Raw genomic sequence first — 2392 nt, forward strand, 5'->3', positions numbered from 1 at the left:
CAAGGACTCAGGAGCTAATCGAGTCCAGATCTGTTCCACATTCACATTTACATGCAAAATAGTACTTACCCAGCTACAAAAAGTTAGATTAGCATCAAGAGTCAGCTCTGCCCTCAGCTACATAGTGAAAACTCTGTGGAGTGAATGCAGGCTCCCAGGGTGTAACAGAGGGCAAAGTTTGGCCCCAAATACTTGAAGACCATTTGGCCTAGACTTACGTGAAAGTGGCTGCTCTGCACTTCAATCCAGTCTGAAATGACTCTCCAGAAGTTGTATTTACTTAAGAGTGTGGGTGGCCTGAATTGTCACGGTGTGTTTAAATATTTGGCACTAAATCACAGCTGTCCACTTATTTGCACTTTTGCTGCTGGGCAGCAGGAACACCCCTGGAATTAGTCAGCATCAGATGCATTAATGAGCTAACAGATATATCATAGTTTACAGTTTAGGCTTCTTTTGTTCACATAAATTCACACCCCATCTCCACTTCTTTCCCAGAACAGCATATCTTTTCAAACATGTTGACTTTCTAAGCTTTATTTTATTTGGCCTTTATTAATGAGCTTGCAAAGTTTTCTGTTATGCGGAAAAGCACCTTGCCCCTAGCAAGCTTTCTGTGCATTACACACAATCCTGAAGAGACTCGTTGTGCGAGGGGAAACGGTCCAGCCTCAGAGAAGTTCCTCTTCACAAGCCAAAAGCCATCCTCCACATGCAAAGATCCCAAGTAAATATGGAACCAATAACAACTGCAAGCAAAGACCTTTGCATACGGAAAATATTTATAAAGTCCGTGTTACAAATCCCATCAGCTGGAGGAAAATGCTTGCACCTTTGCTGTGCAGAAAGCAGGCAATCTGTTGCACAAAAGGAAAGAAAATGTTGTTCTTTGGGTTAACACTCCCACGTCTCATTCATCCCACTTCTCCACCACCAGTAACCTTCTATAAATCACAGGCATAGCGTAGGTTGTGATTTAATAACTCGCCGATAAACTGTACCCAGTATGGGAGGACCACAGTGTTGGTATCAATTTTTTGTGACTTGTATGCCTAATGGATGCTAATTGCAAATCGTAATAATTTTTTATTAAACAAAACACTAGAGATTTTACCAGGGTAATGCTCCAGCATGGAATCAATGGGAGACAGTTTTCTCTGTGTGTGAATAAGACTTTTTTCATTTAAAAAAAAAAATGCTTACTTGCTGACACTGAAGCTTCTTGTGGGAATACATCACTTTTGTAATTAAATTTTCATCTGGAAGATTTTTCAGGTCAAAAATGGAATTTCTGGTCAAAATCATAGCAGGGAGGAACACACAGGAAGCCAGGCTCTGAACCGAGCACAGCCAAGCCTCTCGCATCCTGAGCGTTCGGCTTAATTATGGAGCCAACAGCTCGTCTGCCATATGGCTGCTCCTCGCCTGGTCTTGCTCATTTTTGGCCATACTCCTCCAGCACCATTTCCTGGTTCTCCCTCTGGCCTCTCCCAGGAGCAGAAGGTGCAAAGCCACAGGCTGAAAGCATCTGCCCACTTTGCAATTGTATTTGCCAAGAAGCATCCCCAAGCAGGTGGTTACCTCCAGCCAGAGGAGCATGGAGGAGCAATCCCACCACCAGCAGTTGCTCTCACCCTCGCAACAGGATCTGGGAGAGGATGCCTGGCCATATCTGCCTTCCCCTCCGTGCACAGGAACGCACCGTATCAGCAGAAAGCACCTTCATTAAGGGCGTAAATACATCCCCACCCCCGCCCCCCGGGCTGCTACACGGCTTTATCTGCAGCAGTGCAAGGAACAGGGAGAGCTGAGCTGCCGGCAAGCCTCCTGCCCGGACAGCCTGATTCACCGGAACAGGCCGGCTGCTTTTTGCCACCCTTATGATGACACACCAGAGCTGGAAACCTGGTTTAACCAGCCAGTTTGTGACAGCCTTGTGTCCACAGAGTGGTACAGGGTAGCTGGAAGGGGCCGGTGAGCCCCTCCGTGAGCAACTCTGCATTGCATACCTCAGCCAGACTGCTGCGACAGAGGTGGAGGCCGAGCTCTCACCAGCCACAGCGCACAGCCTCAGTCTCCATCCACCTTAAGGAGGGTAAGTCAGAAGTGGTTCAGCTCAGTTACCGCAGTCAAATGAGCCTGAAACACTGTTAGGAGGGATCAAAATCACATGTGCGTGTGCGTGGTTTCACAACACCTCCCTCTCCTCACTGCCAGCCACACCAGTTTCCTCAAAGAAAAGCAGAACAGTAGAGCACAGACCCAAAGCTACGCCGTGATGTATTAAAGCCTTGTTTTTCCCACTGCTTAAAGAACTGACCCAGCCCCCTCAAATGTTCCCAGCATATTTGAATTGTGAGTCAGAGACCACAATGGAGATACTTGCCTAGCT

The 2392-nt window shown here is 47.1% G+C and overlaps 1 long non-coding RNA gene across 1 annotated transcript; it reads right to left on the minus strand.

Annotated features, from left to right (window-relative positions):
• Positions 1 to 521: 521 nt before the first annotated feature.
• Positions 522 to 1983, minus strand: LOC141933555 (uncharacterized). The gene is made up of 2 exons (XR_012626122.1): positions 1582 to 1983; positions 522 to 857 (listed from the first exon to the last, which is right to left on the minus strand). It is a non-coding gene; the product is annotated as an uncharacterized LOC141933555 (long non-coding RNA).
• Positions 1984 to 2392: the final 409 nt, after the last annotated feature.

The sequence above is a fragment of the Strix aluco genome, chromosome 1 (genome assembly GCF_031877795.1).
Source record: "Strix aluco isolate bStrAlu1 chromosome 1, bStrAlu1.hap1, whole genome shotgun sequence".
In the NCBI taxonomy this organism is placed as follows: Eukaryota; Metazoa; Chordata; class Aves; order Strigiformes; family Strigidae; genus Strix; species Strix aluco.